Source organism: Strigops habroptila, chromosome 7, assembly GCF_004027225.2.
Source record: "Strigops habroptila isolate Jane chromosome 7, bStrHab1.2.pri, whole genome shotgun sequence".
Classification (NCBI taxonomy): domain Eukaryota; kingdom Metazoa; phylum Chordata; class Aves; order Psittaciformes; family Psittacidae; genus Strigops; species Strigops habroptila.
In genome coordinates this window covers 12,805,826-12,824,363 of record NC_044283.2, presented here as the reverse complement: position 1 = coordinate 12,824,363, position 18,538 = coordinate 12,805,826, and the positions used below count along the sequence as shown (strand labels likewise).

General features: G+C 39.5%; 1 protein-coding gene across 1 annotated transcript in view; it reads right to left on the bottom strand.

Annotated features, from left to right (window-relative positions):
* JAKMIP1 (janus kinase and microtubule interacting protein 1) overlaps positions 1 to 9,873 on the bottom strand; it is a 138,615-nt gene extending 128,742 nt beyond the window's left edge. Inside the window, exon 1 of the mRNA XM_030491400.1 lies at positions 9,689 to 9,873. The gene's annotated coding sequence lies outside the window, so the exon portion shown is untranslated. The remainder of the gene's footprint in view (positions 1 to 9,688) is intronic.
* Positions 9,874 to 18,538: the final 8,665 nt, after the last annotated feature.

Genomic DNA, 18,538 nt, shown 5'->3' with positions numbered 1-18,538 from the left:
GGAATGGGTTGCCCAGGGAGGTTGTGGATGCTCCATCCCTGGCGGTGTTCAAGGCCAGGTTGGACAGAGCCTTGAGCCACATGGTTTAGGGCAAGGTGTCCCTGCCCATGGCAGGGGGGTTGGAACTAGATGATCTTAAGGTCCTTTCCAACCCTTACGATTCTGTGATTCTATGATTCTATGATTCTATGACTATGATGCGGAGAGTAAATCCTGCACCCAAAGTGTCAGTCTGTCAGATTCTACAGCAATTATCAATACTGACAATATCACAAAGCCAGTAACTGTATTCTGCCAGTACAGCACATGGAAGTTTCCCCCACGACCTATCAACACCTCTGAGGTTTATAAACAAACACCAAATTGCTTGTGCATCCCCAGTACCTTCTACACATACAGTCCCCCTTCTAAAAAACTTCATCCACACCTGAGGTCTGCCACTGAATAGAACAGACTCAAACAGAGAGCACACGCAGTTGGAAGTCAAACACATTGGCAGATTAAGAATGCTACTTCTAGGGCAGTTCAAATGAGAAGGGCTTAGCTCTTGAACTTGCCTTGAACTGACTGCAAAATTAAGCACAACAAAGTCCCAGCAACACAGGCATGGATAACATGAAGCTTTGTGAAATGGATGTTCACAGTCAAGTTTAAGGAGTCTCAGAATTACAATACAATTTGATAGAATTTATTCTAAAAAGTTCTAATTCACTAATGTAGTGCATTAATTTTATACCAAAAGGACAGACAGTCTGTGCACCTCTTCAACCACTGTAAGTTTTGGACTGTGGCCCCAAAGTCACATTTCTCTACTAAAATCTTAAGAACACATACAAGCACATACAGTCCCACTTTTCAAGACGGTTTTCATCAGTCAGAAGTACTTGTACCATGGGCCATGCTAAAAGTTGGGGGGAAGGAGGGAAATCTGATTATTAGAATTTATTCCAGATAAAAGAAGGATATATATGTATTCAAACGTCTAAAACTGTAGCACTTCCTCCTATACACAGAGGTAAGGCTGTTGGTCGCAGTCACAATGAGTGCAACTACCACAGTCAACCTCTCTGCCTAGACTATTTTTTATTTACATCCAATGTAAATCTAGAACACATGTGACAAAGGTGATGGATGTATGGATGATGGATTCAGGTTATACAGACTGGAGCTGAGGTCAGAACCAAACCAGTCAGTTCCAAGAGGGTTCTTATTTTATTATTTAAAAACCTACAACCCTTGCAAGAAAGAACCCATGACAACATTTCTATCACCTGTAGGGTGAATTGTATCTCCAGCAATATAAAACAGAAAAAGGAAAAAATGGTTTGTGTTATTCAAGAACTCTCAAAACAAGAGTTTCCTGTTGTACAGTTTCATTACTAAAGAATATAACGAAGCCTTTATGATTCCTTCCACATACGGAAAAAAAAATGTAACAGCAGAAAACAGAATGACATTGCTTAAAATGTGCAGAACATCCATTCCTCCATCATGAAAAAGCACACAGCAAAATAAGAACACGTAGCATTTTGCCATCAACAAAGCTGCCTACATAGACGCCTACTCTTTCTTATTTTCGCTATAGCATATTCTTTTAACTCGCTCATCTCCTTCAGCATCTTCCTCATGATTATTGACTTACCTACTTTCCATACAGCTTCTTCAGACTTGTTTTTTGCAAGAAAACTGACCATGGAAATAGTTATTCTCCTACAGTTCAGAATATATCATCCATTTTAATTTTTCCCTCTCCCAACATAGTTATATAGCAATATATAAAAATAATTTCCTTGGGAAACAGAGAGGTTGTTACAGGGTATCTGAAATAACTAGAGCAGGCTAGTTATTCTGCAGATCTAAGCTTCATGCTGTGATAGATTCATGCATATGGTCCCAGATCCCAGAAAGGAGCTGGCAATTACTGCATTCCAGTGCAGGACCATGGATTTTTTCCAGCTCCCTTGCTCCACATGCCAGTTACAGCTGATCCTGGCAGCTGAACCAGTAATGGATTTTTGCAACAGAAGCACAAGATCTAGATATACTAGATATGGAAGAGCAAACCTGCAGTGCATTTTGCTTTTTCTTCAGATGAGAATTATTGTTCCTGACAATAATGATATTTAAGGCTCTGCTTTACTGACATCTGATAGGATTTTAGATTTACAGATCTAGAACTGTAAGAAATGCACAGTATTTATTACCTGCAGTGATATGGGGCCACCTCCCTCTAAAAGTTCTAGATACTCTTCTGCTTTATGTGAGGAAACAGTAAACAATTAGAAACCTGTGTTGCTTTTGTGCTCTTTGAAGGATTAACCTCTTTCAGTTCCTGGACAATATATACATTAAGCATACTAAGTACTATGATGAGAGCTTAAACACTGTTTAAATCAGACACATCTCCAATACATTCCCTCATAAAGCATAATCTGGCATTATTATGAAATTATGTGCTAGTATGCAGGAATCTTCTATTTCATTCAGTTGGTTAGATATGCTGTCTCCACAAACATTCTTATCTCTATGCTAATCCTTGAAGTGCTTTCTGGGTGCACATTTATGAATTGCACACAAAAGTTCTCTGTATTTACTGTTTTTCTCTTAGAAACCACCGCTTTTTCACCCAATAGCTGGATTCCTAATAACTAACTAACTAGATAGACTAAATCTACCTCAGATATATCTGACCATGGTCCCCACAGTGGTGCAGAAACAGTCATCTATCTTCTAGACTAGAAAACACCTAGAAAAGGCTAAGGTGAAAAGATGGGAAAAAGTGGAAGAAAACTCAAAATATTTCAGGATTTCTTACACAATGGAAAACAGAAAGAAAAAAATATCTGCAAAAAACAATATATACACAGAATATTTGTTATTAACGCAAAGGCAGTGTTGGTACAATTAGCTGAATGCAGGAAAGCTTTTGGTTTTACTACAAGAGGCAGTAATAGCCCTAAATTCCTGGCTGGTAGAATGTAGAAGCTAAAAAATCCTGTGAAATTGTAACATATGAGGGTAATCCCTTAAAAAACAAACAGAAGAAAAAACCAAAAAGGCAAACCAGAAAACTTTAATAATGGAATATAATGAAGTGTCAGGAATAAAAGAAATAGCCCCAAAATGTTCACTTTTTGAGGTAACTCATTGCAAAGAATACAAGTTAGTGCCATTCAACAGTGAAACTGGATTAAAAATGCAAAAAGGCTCATCTAACCTTCCCAGTCAAGTATAAACATCTTGAGTTCTGGAGCAGGAGACATATCTTTGAGACTGCAACTCTTTTTTCACAAATGCACTTTGAAATTGGCCAACAAATACACAAAACAGTCATACGTGACTAAGAGACAGCAGAAGCATTTAAGCCTCATTTCAATAGGAAGCCAGGCTACAGCATATGTAATTAAAGTTTTTAGTAAGTGTTTGCCATTTTACTAAAAGACTCAGAATTACCAGAACAGACACTGTCGGGGCACAGCATCCCACCCTCCCTCCCCATCCTACATGGTAGCGGCCAAAGCCACATGAAAAAGCTAATAGGACGATTATCTTCTAGAAGGACTATACTGCACAGAAAAGCTGAAGTCTGTCTTTGTGAGAATTAAGTCCATCATCCTTATTGGTCGGCTGAATTATTTTCTTTTGCCATAGTGTAGCTAGGTTCTCACTCCGATCCTTCTTAAAATGAGCAAGTATCAAAGAACATTGATATACAAAGCTGGGATAAAATGCACTTGCAGATCATTCTTTTTGGTTTAAGAAATAGGGAGTTCAGGAAAGGATATGAGAGGAAATATGACTGAATTCTTCTCCATAAAGTAAAGCTCTGCTACACTAAATTAGGAAGAGTATAATTATAACATAGTCTATACCTAACAAATTTAGCAATGAATGATCAAGGCATGATCTGTTCTACAGGAAATGCCAAAATGTGACTCAAGGTAGTTCAACATAAGGTACAAACATTGTGAAAGTGGTGGTTTACACCTTGATAGGGAAAAAGCTGTGTTCTTGGGGTTTCATCTCTCATTTCTAAGCAATTTAGAGAAGCAACACATTATAAGTCACTCTCTCCATTCTGATAGGGACCACAGTGTATTTACATCCACATAGTGAAGAAAGAACTACATGAAGGAGTTACTCCAAAGTCACAAATATACTGGAGGTTAGAGACTCAAACAGAATGGGAATCACTGTCTCACAAAGTAAAACCTCCACCCCAGAAATGTGTCCCGATTAGACTCAGAATACATATGCATCACATTGACACAAGTATTTATAAACATGGAGAACATGCTTATTCAGAGAATTAGGCGTTCACAAGTGAAAAAAGCTTGTACCTTTGGATGGCAGTTCAAATGCAAGCTAGTGAGAAGAAATGCAAAATATTGGACACTTTCTTAGCATAAATAGAAGCATCATGGTACAGTAAATAAACAGTTACCATATGCTGGATACTGCTCTAGAGAGAAAACAGAAAAAGAAGATGAAATCTTAGCCTTGTGATCACTGACATTTTGGAAAGTCTTATTAAAATAGGTCTACTTTAGATAGATAAGGTGTTCCTTGTTTTGATCATTAAGAAGAGAAATAAGATAATTTTGGAAGAACCCAAGAAAGATTGCTCTGCAGTGGCTCACTCTTATTCTCACAATACAAATAACAACAATAATAATACTTCAGTTTCAATTGTACCAATATGCCACTTGGCTCACCTCATCTTAAAATACATAGATAATGTTAGGATTAAACTTGAGTGCATTATACTCACAGGGTAGGGGGGGAAGGGGAAATCACCTCCTCACCTGCATAATGAAGTCAAAGCAATCAGATATGCAGATAGTGCCCATAATGAAGGCTGACAACCGTGCTGACCATAGCTAAAGGGACATCATCTACTGAGGTTACACCCAGGATGCCATGCATTTCATCTGCAGCATGTGCTTAACAGCAGCGCTAAAACAAAAGTGAAACTGCAAAACACAGCCGGGTGACATTAGTAACACTTCCGCACTGAATGGAAAGGTAACGGCTATCATAAGAGCAACTAAAAATGTTCAATACCAATGTCTTGCCAAAGACAGCTGGAACAGAGGACAACTGTCAGTTATCCAAGAGGATGAAAATTAAAATGGCACTGAGAAAGATGAAAAATACACTTTCTCAAACAGTTCCCACTTTTCTTACAGGTAGAGTGCTAAAGAACAGGCAAAATACTGATAAGGTGGGCTGAAAACAAGAAGAAAACAGCAGAAAACCTCAAAAAGTTATGAAAGACATCTTATCCTCCTATGGTTGTGGCTACATCCAGCATTTGGTAGAGCACAAGTAAGCAACACAGGAGGAAATACACAAAGAGTTGATAATATAAATAGCTCCCCTCTTAATTTTACATTGATTACAGAATACCACAGACTAAATATATAGTTTTTAAAAACACCTGCAGTAAACAAAATGTAATATTTACATTAAAGTTCTCTTGTCATCAACAAAACAAAGATGCTCTTCAACCACCTCCCACTAAAAACAAAGCAAAACCAAAGCAAAGCAAACCAGTGTGGACTGGGCTTTTTGAAGAGGACAAAATCAATACTTTAAAAGTCTACTATTTCTCAGCATCTTAGCATGTAAGTGATTTTTGCTTAACTTCCACATTTTCACTTTTAGAAACTGGTTTCAGTTAATCAGGTTATTAGGTTAACTATGTTAATAGGAGAGCACTAAAACAACTATGTGTGTGCATGCATATATGGTCTTATATAATATGTATTAGGCACACCTCTAAAAACTGGAGGATAGAAAGATAAATTACAAATTACCACTCCATACCTCACTGTTTATTGACATATAATTTCCCATTGTGAACTGTTAACAAGATGCACAGGGACTACAAGTTTTTGTGCCTAAAAAACCCAACAAAATTGGAATAACAGGAAAAACAACCTTTCACACTGTATTTGTCATTACATCAAGCACCTGATTCACTCCTAATAGCTGCAGGTGGGAGCTTCCCAAATTCCTGTTTATTTACATTTATGCATGTGTTTGAGAAACTATATGGCAAAGAAAGAATATGCCAAATTCAAAGGCAGCTGTGGAACGAAATATCAGGTCTATGAGCCTGGCGTTATGTTGAAGAAGGAAGAGGGGAAGACCTCACTTATCACAGCACATAGCAGAAGTTTCTCTTAAGCTGCCATTCTTATTAGATGATGGAAGGTTGCAAGTAAGGAAGTAACCAACTTAAAGTTCTAGTGATTTCAAAGAAAGGCCTATGAAAGCATACCATATGCTAAAAAAAAAGTTCTATGATTCATAATAATGTGCAAGGGATGGAAGATTCACTGAAAAAGAATGAGTTAAAAATTAGTTTAAACCACTACTATGGTTCCATTTTGCCCCACTGAGAATGAATCTGTGCCATTTTTATTGAACTGCTACAGATACTTTTCATATTATTGAAGTTAGGGCTGATAAAGTTTTATATTTAAAAAGATCTCAGGAAATGTTCAATATAAGTAAGTTACAAAATTTCCATAAAAGGAAAGCCTTCCCAAGAGGGTAAAAAAGCACTTTCTTAGATCATGAACTTGTGATATCTTATTGTAATGTGAATAAACTATGGAACAATGACTAAGAAACTGATTTTTCTGAATAATGCAGAGTAACATTGAAATAAGTACCATAAATCAGCAACTGTTCTAAGAATGGAACTTTTTAATGAAAAACAAAAGAGATGGAATGTGTTTGTGCATCTCAGTACACAAAGCTGCAATTAAGGCTGCATATTGCCCCTTCAAAATGGAGCAGAATAGAGTTAATGAAAGTTGAGAAGAAAAAAAAGTCAGGATTACAGACAAGAACATGAGGAAGGATTTAATCGTTTTGTTGATGACAGAGCAACCTTAGAGCAAAATTAATAAATAAATAGATAAATCGAGATGCAGTAGTCAGTGGTACATGTCCATACATCCTCTTAACAGGAGACAGCATGCAACCAACCTTGCTTCTATACTAAGAGGCAATCCAATCTCATATTCCTCATTATTTTCTGTTCCCTGGCACCTATTTATGCCAGCTCCAGCTGGCCTTACACTGTCCAGAAAGCTGGCCTTACGCTGCCCAGAAATCTGGCCTGGGCCCATTTATTTCCTCAATACACTTGCTACTCCTACATCTCCTTCTTTCTGTCATAATTTGATTTTCACCAGAAAAAAACCAAAAAAATCTATACATGAAAATAACTATAAACATTTATATGTTGACAAATAATATTTAAAAGCAGAAACTGACAGCAGAGCTGGGATAAACTGCAACAAAGATGGTGCTGGGGACACAAATATACTAAGTATGGAAAACAAAAAGTGGGTTTGAATGAGATTGACCTCTAAGAGAAAAATCACAAGGAACCTGTATTCTATCACTGTGTGCTAAGGTGAATATTTTAACAGAGTACATTTCCTCCAATTCAAGCCTCATTTTTCTCTCAGGTTCAACCCATGGCCTCTTTTGAGGATATTTCCAACTCTGGTGTTCCCATAACAACAATCTAAGACACTAAAGGAACATATATTTAAGTGGAGAGCGAGCATTGCCCAGAGCATTTCCAAAAACAAAAACAAAAAAGCCTTTATCTGCTTGATGGAGTACTTAAACACTTTGTGTAAATCACTATACCAATGGACTCTTACAGTACTATTACCTCAGCCCATAGCAGACTTAAGACTCAGTGCCCTAGTGAAGGAGTCCTAGGCGGTGGTCTGCTTAAACTTGTAGAGCATTTCTCCAAACAGTGGTCTCTCTAGCCATGAGGAGAACCACCTCTTCTGGAAGGTCCAAGATTCTTGGCCCTTCTGTTTAAAATGCCAATGTATCTATTCACATTGTATTAACATCCTCACTACCTGCATCCATCCAAAAACAAAAACCCCAAACCACCTCAGGTACAAGAAACAAAGTTATCCCAACAGACCAAGAAACGTATACAGAGCAGAGAGTAAAAACAAATGTTCTAAGCCCTACTATCACAGCTCCTGTATTAGAAGAACTAATTTTAGCATTATTAATAGTAAGGCATGCAAATTTTCAATGCAGAATAAAAGCACCATCTCAAAAGATAATTAAGTGGAATTTAAGTCTTCATAAAACCCTTCCTGCCTAAATGCACCATGAATTACTGTGTCTTACAATCAGAAAACATCTGTTTTCAGCAGGCTTTGGAAAACCAATGCACAGCGTATTCACCCCTAGCCATATAAAACCTGAAACAAACTGGCATCTCATGGAGATGAAATACAGCAGACCCCAATGAGCATTACAGAGTCACATTCCTGCATAAATACATATGCACGTCATGCTTACCCTCAGTGAGACCAATCATGTAAGAAAAGGCATTGCTGTGTATACCTGATGGGTCCTAAGCACAGAGCAGGGATCTCAGGGAGCAAAGGGAATCTTGAAACAAAATAGGAACTCATTTTCTTCCCCCTTACAAAATGTGCTAGAATTTCCTTCTAATAATCCTATTAATTTTTAAAATAAATAATAAAATTAAATACCATCTGTTTGAATTAACATAATTTCTAGGATGGTTTGATTAGACAGTGTACAGGGAAGTCATCAGTCAGGCTAGTAATATAGGACTGATAATCTGTAAATACCTATCAAAACCGATTCTTGCTTGTCAAACCTGTGTCCACTCCATCCCCTCTCTAAATGGAGATCCCATAAATCCGCAGCGACTTAGAGGCCTGATGGCTGGTTTAAGGGCTGAGGGAAAGAACTTTTCTCAAAATCTCATCCATTCACTAGGACAAACGAAGCTTAATGGGCAACCAATAAAGAAAAATTATCCTGTGCAGATACTCCTCTCATCCAACCCCCAGGAGTGATCTGTTCTGTAGTGTTGCCATAGAAAATGGAAAGGAAGCCTCCAATTAGGGAAGAGGTCACCCTTACGCAGGGGTATTATGTAAATATCAGCCAGCTAGCACCCTGCAAAAAAAAAAGGCCTCATCCTGCCAGCCCTCCAAGGGCAGGCCTCAGGTTTGCTCTTAAGACAACCCATGTCACCGGGGCTCGGCTTGCAAGAGCCGGTCCAACCCCCCGCCGCCGCCCCGGGCCGCCCGCCTGAGCCCAGGTAAAGCCCGGGGCAGAGGGGGGAGCAGAGCTCCGGCCGGGCCGGGACACGCCGCACCGTTCTCCCGTCCTCCCACAGGTACCGGCGGCTGCCGGGCCGGCCGGCAGCGATGGGTGAGCAGGGGCAGCCCATCGGAGCTCGGGGGGGACCGGGGCTCTCCCTTCCCCGCCGCGGCCGCGGCCGCGCCCCGGTTGACTGATCGCTGCGAGGGGTTGCGGGAGAGCCGGGGCAGGTGGGAAGCCCCGTTAGGAGCTGCCTGTCCCCGCCCGAGGACCGGCAGCGCCCAGCCCCGCCAATGACCGGGCGCCCTTCCCGGGGCTTCCTCGCCCGTCGGGTCACCGGCACGGAGGGACGAGCGGAGCCGGGCACGGCCTCACCCTACCCCAGGCTGCACTTTTTTCCCTTCGGGCACATCACACGATCAAAGTCCCCGAGCGCGGCAGCATCCTCCATCCATCCACCCACCCATCCTCCAGTCCTCCCTCCCCCACCCCGTCCCCCGCGCTGTCTCCGCATCACCCACTCGTGCCTCCCGCCGCCGCTACTCACCCGCGCCGCGGCCGGCACCGGCGGCAGGGCCCCGCCAAGCCCCTGTCCCACTTGTGCCCCGGAGGGACCCGCTGGAGCGATGCGGCCGGAGCGGCGAAGCTGGCGGCGAGTCTCCGCCCGGCAGCCGCACCTCGCTGCCGGCGCCGCGCTCCCTCCCCAGCTGTCACCGGCGGCCCGCCCTCGGGAGGCGGCAGCCCCGCCCCGAGCGGCGGGGGGAGCCCCGATAACGCCGTCGCTGCCGCCGCGAATCGCGGTACTCTCGGCCGGTGCCCCAGGACCTGCTTCTGCTCCGGGAAACTTCCCCCCACTCCGAATCAAGCGAAGTCACCGGGGCCCGGTGGGCTGGGTGTGATAGCCCCGTACCGGGCTTGCCATCCCCATAGATGGGGACCCCTGCACATGGCGAACAGTGTGCTGAGAAAGATTTACCTGTTTGATTTTCTGTGTCACACCCTACTGTAGCACACAATTAGACACGGGGTTGGCAGAGTAACTCAGCTACTAGCATTTGCTATCCCTGTCAGACAGCTGTAAACACTAATACAATTTAAAAGCTCATTATTTTGTCAGAAAGGAACAGAATAGCTGCTTAAAGTTCCCAGGCCCAGGCTTTGCTTGCGAGTTTAAATAAAAGTGCCTCTTCTGCGCTGCCGTACTTTGGCTTTGAACATGCCTTTACTAAAATGCTGTGTAGCATCGAGGAGAAAATAAGCAATTTTGACATTCTGTTTGGGGGTTTTTGTGTTGTTGCTGCTGGGGTGGTAGACCCATACTTAGCTGAACAAGACAAGATCGATATGGGAAAATAGCTAGATAGATTTGAAAGAAGAACTGCAAAAACAAGAAACATGCATCAGTCTTGACACATGAGAAGGAGGTTGATGGGGTTCATCAGAACGACTCCTCTGGGCTGCAATACCGAAAGCTGACAAAGGGACACTTTAGTCTAAAAAGTAAAACCATAACACTATTGATGGCCAAACCCAATGCTTCGAATAAAAATTTAAAGTGGAATGCACAGGTTAACAGTTAAGGCAACTAAACTTACGGAATTACCTTTAGAGACCAAAAGGGAATGTGCATTACTGGGCACTGTGAAGCAAAGTTAAAATAAATCTCTTTTCAAAGGGAGGCATTTCACGGGTATTAAAGGAATTCTGTAGCCAGAATAACCCTGAAAGTTTCTCCTCTATAGAGAAAATGCTGGTTTTGATTTTAAAATCAGTAACATTTTTATGTCCCAGCTGGCATTAATTACTTCATGTAGTTAAGGTGTCCATTTTCCCAGACAATTTTAGGTATAAACGTTTTATGTATGTGCTCTTAAAATGTCAACTCACTTATTAGTGACTATATTCCAAGTCTAGATTAATGAAACCATGATAAGCAGATTGTTATGCTTTAGCTGCTATCTAACTGTTCTTTATAGGAATTTTGGGCCTTAGTTCTCGCCTTGGTGAGGGAGAGGGGAAATTGGAGCTTTTAAATAATACATGCATGTCCTTATTTATTACATATTTATATTAGTGTGGTGTCTTGTGCAAGGATGCAGTGTTGTGTTCTGAAGAAAGGCAGGATGTTCTGTGTAGGATTTGCTTATGATGGACTGCTGCATAGGGTTGTTACACGCAAATTATTGTCTTATTAAATAATTTCTGCTTGAAAGTACTTAAGAAAATATGAAATTTATAACTTGGCTAGCACTTTGTTTCTCAGTGTTTGTCATTATTGCTCATTGTTTGAGCTTTGGAAAATTTACATAAATTTGGCTTCATTTAAAAGCAAGGAGAGGTGATCACTTCTTGTCTGCACAAAGCCAAAACAATTAGCTCCCTGTCAGACATGGCTCTATAACCTGCTGTTCCCTTCAGCTGGAGAGTAACTGCCAGTTCATGAACCCCTGAGCATCCTTTGGAGAGTGTGTGGTTTCATACCCACTAGTGTCCACAAACTGAGGGACCCATTGTGCCATCTGCACTGCACACATGTCCCATAAAGATGTTCCCATCCCCAAAGAACTAATGTTATTAGTGGACATGGAATATCCAAGAGACTGCAATACTGAGTGAAAGTAAAGATTTGAAATGACCTGTTTATTTGTCTGTTTGTTTACACCACTGTTGTATCTTACTGGAAGAAAACAAGTGGGTCCTGCAAGACTTGCCCAAGTTGACATGGGAATTCTGTGGGTCAGCCAGAAATTAATCCTGATATATCCTGGGAATTTATGGGGTGTCCCTGGTAATGTGGAAGGCTTCTGAAAAACACACGGAGTGTGCAGTTGTGAAATACAGAAGACATCTGCAAAGGAAAAGAAACATTTTGCCCAGTTAGTGGCTGATATATTATTACTGCTTGTTTGGCTATTGGCATTACCAGCTTTCTAACTCTGCTTTTAGTGCTTAGTAGAGCAGATTGAAATACTGAATCTGAAAAGTGCTATGTGAGACATCAGCAAGAAAATACTCTGCTCTGTTCTGAATCCCTCAAAATCAATGCAAATTCTTCATCTAGTCCAGGAGGAATAGAACTGCGACTGAGAAGTAACACTTTAAAAATGCATTAAAAACCTTTTGGTAACTTTACGGCTGTGCAGTTTAGAATTAGAGGCACGTTGGCTTTATCGTACTCATTTTGAAGTAACTATATTAAGTAGAGAGCAAAATAAAATTTCAAGGGCAGGCCATAATTGAAAAGTTAATCCATTTTTAATATTGATACTCTCATTGTAAAGAGCTTTAAGCCTACAGCCTAGCAGAAGGGTATCAGAATCTTTGCTCTACATTTGCCCTAACTTTTTAACCATAATAAAAATCCCTTGTAAACAGTGGTAGTCCTCCTGCTCAGGTAAAACTAAAAGTGTGAGAAGTTTTTAAAACTGTTTTTAATAACTGTAATGCTTTAAGCTCTCACATTCTTTTATGAAAAAGAGAAAAAAATCCAAGAGGACTTTTCAAATTGATTTACGCATAAAGGACCAGATTATCTGCTGCTTTAAACGTAAAAGGATTGCACTGATTCTTTTTTGTTATTGCTATTGTTATTATTACTGTTGTCATTGTTATTGTTAATACTACTATTATTTAGAGATCAGAAATACACATCTAAGGACAGGTTTTGGGTTGGGGTTTTTTGGGGGGGGGATGCTTTTTACGCAGTATGGTTTTTCCCCATTGAAATGCAGCCATCTGCAGGCAACTATATAATAGTGCGTAGCACCACTACAATTATGGCTGTATTTAAAACTTCTCACTGCTCAGCACTGATGGTTATTAATGTTGATATTGCTCAGGACAGGAAAGGAAAAATGAACTACTCTTAGGGGGAACTTTATGTAGACTGACTGTAATTACCCACTTTGAAGGATTTGGGTGTGATCTTTCATGGGAATGATTTTTCTAGAAAAGCTGGATTCAACACATCCATTTCAGAAAGCCTGGGAGATTCAGAGTCATTGAAATGGAATGAGGTTCATTCTTTTAAGTTATTGCAGCATTGTGAAACTCGTGGTGGATTTTCATTTAAAACAGTAATATTTTCATATTCCCTTGATTTTTTAATCTTTTTTTTTATACCATTTATTCAGAGTCAAGATCGCTGGGAAGAGCTGACCTGATTTTCTGAAATAGTTGAGATGTGTTTTGCGCAGATACTGCTGTCTGCGTATGGGATGCCTGGGCTCCCTCTCCATGTCATGGGTGAATCTCTGTCAAGGCTACCTTGGCCCCAGAGCAGAGGTGCTACACATACCCCTGGAGAATCTCTCTTGCTGTGCAACCATGTATAAAATTGATAGTGGCATTAACATGCACAAAGAAATCAACAACCATGCTGCTGAATTTCCAAACAGAGAATTTTTATCTGCTGAACCAAAAGGGAAAGTGGTGCTGGTGTCTACAGCTCATAAGGTGGTATGGTGGGGGACACTGATCAGTTTGGCCAAGGGCAAAAACTGCCTACACCTGCCTACAGCCTCGTGTGCATTGAAAAATTCTGCCTAGAACACACATTTTCTCAGAATCAAATCTTTTACAAATGGTAGAAACACTAATGTGACAAGTCACAGTATATCATGTTGGAGATGTTCTTCCCTCTCTCACCCTATTGATGGGTTCTGACAAAGGTGGGTGTTGGTAGAATATCCAGAAATATGTTACAAACGTGCTTCTAATAGGGAATACTTACCATGTACAGATATCAATAACAGCCGAAGGAATCAGACTGCAATTAAGAGTTGAAGTATGTAGGTTTAACAATCATAAGTTACATTTCTGAATCACACTGTGTAGAGTGTACAATATTCCTCTTGTGTGTGAACATGTGTCGGAGCAGATATGTATGCACTTTCAATATTTTCTTGCACCTGTTTTTGAGAACTCACATTCTCCTTAATAGAGGGGGAAGAGTCTTCTGGGAATATACACCCTGAAATTAAGATTTATTATAGGCTTTATGTACAGCTGACTTGGTTAAAAGCTGCCTTGCTGTGCAGTCACATATCAAATTAAAAATTACAATATAAATAGATGAAGTTAATGACTATGCTGTGGAATCTGGGAATAAAGTATTTGACTTGCATTAAAATAAAGGGGAAAACTGAAGATTTACAACATATTAACCCATGTTTGGTCAAAGATGCTGCTATAGAAGTAAGCATTAAGTCTTTGGATGGCAGTTGATTTCTAGTGCTACCTGCACTAGTGCTTTAATGCATATTTTGAGATTATTAGCTGCAATAAGGAGAGGCTAGGGATTAAAAGGGTAAAAATAACAGCCATTATACTTCTTAGAAGGAATCCTCTGAGGATGTGTGCCCGTGGTTCACTCATGCTGTGTTAATACATAATGCACTGAGCTGTTCAGAGCTTTGTTGGGAAAAGGCTGCTAAACATGGCTGTTAAAAACATGAAATTCTGGTGGACCTTTTTTTCCTTCCATGATTCTTTTTCTTTCTTTTTAAAGATGAGTTCCTTAATGGTCACCTCAACTTTCTAAAGACAAGATCTTGTTATAATATTGTATATTAGGTACGTATAGATAATATTATATATGGTATATATTGATAATATTATATTTGTTTGGCAACTCTTGAGTTGTAACATTCCTGTAATAGAAATTTTAAGTGCAAAGGAAAAAAGAAAGGAAAATACACTTTATTAATCATCCAATTAATATCAGAATTTAATCATATCGAAGATTCTAGTACTTCTGCACCAGATTCTGTGTTTAGAAAGTAGATGTACTTTTCTTGTATCCATGTATTCAAAACTGCAGGCTCAGGACATAACACAAGGTTATTTGTCATTTCAAAGGATAGCAGCTAGTTGGAAATTCTCATTAAGGAGTACCACAGCTTCTATTATGCACATTGATTTAAATCTTCAATCAGTATACAAAATATTTACTGCTGTTGCTCAGACTACTGCAAGGTCTTATTAATTGACCATATGGTTCTGCTCTCCTTATAGCACTTTAAAGGCAATTTCACCCACATTCAATAAAACAGGCTACAATAAGCAGAAAGTTTAGACAGGTTAATGACATTAACTCTGTCTTTACAATGTTTGTCCTTAGGCAAAGGTATGAAATCAATTAATGACTTAAAGTACACTGCTCAGAGTTCAGTTACAACTTGAGTAATTACGATTGTGCAAACATAGAGTTCTGTCCAAATAACATGGGGTGCTTTTTTTCGTATGCACTCAGATGAGTTTTAGTGAACTTTTTTCTGTAAGTCTTTTTTTCCCCTCCTTTTCTTTAGGTGGCATCAGAAAAATCCCTTCCAGAACTCGGATATTTGACAGCTATCCCAGTAGTTTGCTGTCCTGGGCACATCAACATATTGCATTAGCAGCACAACCAGAATTGAGAAAAATAAGGCTGACCAAAAGGTATGTACTTTATATGACAAAAGAAGAATGGTTATAGTATATGCAACTGAACAATATAGAATGGAGTAGAATAGCTTAGTTCAGTTGGAAGGGACCTACAATGATTATCTAATCCAACTACAATATATGGTGGTTTGACACTATGGTGGTGGAGATTGGCACTATTATTTTATAGTGCAGGAGGGAATGACATTTCAAATAAAGAATAAAAAAGAACATGGATGCATGTCAAACAAAATTTAATTAAACTGTGTAATTGCAGAGCCAGTTAAAGAGTAATATATGAAAATGTTATATTGAGGACTCTCAGAAGGTGCTAGTATATATAAAACTGTTTGAAAAAGGTTCAGTTAGCTGTTTTATAGCCATGGTAATGTAGTAGTAGGATCAAACAGATCAAGCAGAAACATGATAGCAGAAGGTTTTTGTAAATTAGGCTATGAGAAGATACAAAGGATATGTAATTGAGGAAAGGGTACTCAGTGATAGAGGTGACCGAACGGCTGAGATCCCTAGCACTGTCGATGAGCTGGCTAGTTCACAGCCTGGTGGGCTAATGGCTATGCTGCTTCTGAAAGCAGCTTGGCTCCAGCCACAGTGCTTTGTAATATGGACCTTTTCCTTAGTGGTTTTTCCTTTGTTTATGTTTCATTATTTACTTCAAAAAGAGAGAGCTGCTGAGAAGACAAATTTATGCTGCAGGTATCGCATGTAAATTGATTCACTCTCTGTGCAGACTTTCCAATTTCCCAAAATCCATCTAAGGAGGTTGCAGGGAAAAAAGATAAGCAAATAGAACACTGTTTGTCCATACTCCAGAGCTCAGTGTACAAAATTGGGTTAATATGGTAAAGCCAGGTAAATCTGGCAAAGCACCCAGAAGGTGCTCAGAATTCCTGCGTCATTTCCCTACCTTATTTTTTATTTATTTAAGATGTCTGTACAACTGCATTTGGAATTTAGCCTGCCTGTGCTCTACAGAAGCCCCTCTTGCCCAAATGGAATGAGTCAGACATAGTGTGTATATAACACTGTGGTGCCAGATGTGAAGCAGTGTAATGCAAAATATTTCCCTGCTTCAGAAAAGAAATGGTTTCCGGCCTAAAGGGAAAATGAAATGAAACAGCCAAAGGAATTTTCAGTTCCTTGCGTACCTATCAAAGAGTATGACAGTATTGAATTATTTAGGTAACTTGCCCTATGAGACTGTGTTCTTTTATGAATCATTTCAAGTGGCTTGGGCCCTAACCATAAAAAATCTTAGCATATTCTAAAGACTTTGAGACTGGCCCAGAGGAAAGATTAGGTGAGTTAAAAATTTATAGCCTAGAAAATTTTGTAAACTTCAAATTGCATTTTAATGAAATAATCCTTCTAGTCTTGACAGATAGATTAAAAAATAATAATTTAAATGGCTACACCCTTCCCTGCCCCCTCTCAGTCCACCAAGGAAGTTCAGGATGAGATTAAGACAAACTAAAGGTAGCCTAAATTAAGAATTAATTGGTCCTTTCTTTCTCTATCCTATGCCCCAAGAGTTTCTTGAAGATTTGTTTCTTCTTCCCACTCAGATATTGAAAGTTTTATCTTAAAACCAGATGCCACCATGAACATGAGTAAACAGCAGATCTCCTATTGTATGAAGATTAATCAATGCAGTAATTCACATATGTATGGCAACAAAAGCACAAAAAATAAAAGACAAATGTATTAGTGGCTTTTAAATTCCTAACTGTGAATATTGTCAACGATTGTGTCAGCTAAGCAATGTTTAGAGCAAGCAAAGCAGCGTGCTGATCAGATAACCAAATCTGGCTCATCCTAAAATAAACAAGACTGGCTGATCTGTGGTGTCAGCTGTGTCCATCAGAAAAACCTTTTTAGGTTAATTTAGTGAGTGTAACAGAGGTAGCAAATAAGAAGGGAATATTCAAAATATCATACCTTTTTAAAGTGCTCTACTGCAAAATTCAAATGGAATTGAACGCATATCAGCATTGGGAAGCTTCTCAAACCTTCTTTAAAAGAAGAGCGGTTCACGAAGTGAATACCCTTTGTGGTAAACTGAGAAACTATTTACATTTGAAGAACAAAGGAATGTTGATAAAAATCTCAGAGCTGGGTGAAATTTTGATAGATTTTCTGAACTATTTTGTTCTCCAAGTCATTACTCCTAATACCTGGTTATTCCTTACAGAAATCTGTATCACCTCCTCTTAAAGAAAACCTCTGATGGTTGTCTGTTTCAGTGTTCTTTTAAAGTTTTAATGTCTTACCTAAATCTCCTTTGCTGCAAGTTATTACTAACTATTCTATACTCCTTGAGCACTAAAAGCATTCTCTTTGAAGAAGACTTTGCATATTGTGAAGTATCTTCTTTGTTAAGGCTGAAGGACCAATTTTTCCACCCTTTTCCTAAATTCCATCTCTGGTTTTGATCACTCACTGCTCTCATCTAGACTTTGTCCACATGATTCACATCTTTCAAAAGTATCGACCTGGTTTTTCAAGTGTGGCAGCTGTGACCTTACAATCCTGAGTAGAGAAAGGATTACCTCCTGTATGACTTACATGCCATGATAGCACTTGCCTTTATCAGAAATAGAACGACATTTTTTATTTACCATTTTTTAATCTAATGTAATCCCCAACATACTGCTACCCAGCCAGTTATTCTTCATCCTGTGTTGGCTTCTTGATGCATTCTGCTATTGACCTATCCTAGATCACAGATCAGTTGTATAAAATGCAACATCCTGTATTTGTCTCCAATAAATCCCATTTGTAATGGTAAAATAAGTGAACAACTGTAGCAGATTGTCTTTCAAAGTGAGGAGTCATTTTGTCTAATCTTTCCTGGATGAAATCCAGCAGAGAAGTGAATCCTGCATTAGGATAGGGAGAGAAGTAGTAGAAGATTGGTTTTGAATCTCTTCCAGTCCTGTGCTTTTGTAATCAT